This window comes from Pteropus alecto, unplaced genomic scaffold (assembly GCF_000325575.1).
Source record: "Pteropus alecto unplaced genomic scaffold, ASM32557v1 scaffold171, whole genome shotgun sequence".
NCBI classification, from domain to species: domain Eukaryota; kingdom Metazoa; phylum Chordata; class Mammalia; order Chiroptera; family Pteropodidae; genus Pteropus; species Pteropus alecto.
In genome coordinates this window covers 1,971,523-1,971,853 of record NW_006431925.1, presented here as the reverse complement: position 1 = coordinate 1,971,853, position 331 = coordinate 1,971,523, and positions in this window count along the sequence as shown.

The following is a 331-nucleotide window of genomic DNA, read 5'->3' as shown; positions in this document are numbered from 1 at the left end:
GGCATATATAAGAGTATATTTTAATGGATTTTCACAAACAAATAATCTATGTAACCATCACACCAAAAATACTCTTCCTGTTCTCTTCTAAGACTTGTGAAGCTCGTACCACCTATGATTATGACAAGTTGTGTTCTGTAAGTGCAAATAGTAAATGCAGAACACGGTGTTGATCAGAGAATCTATTTAAAAACCCAGAAAATTGTTGGCACATTCTTTCAGAGCACAAGATCTTGCCTGATTACATATGCAACATTATGCCTCATTGGACACAGACTCTTATGAGAGAAGGATAATAATACTTTGGAACTGAAAACTGGAGTTTGTTTTG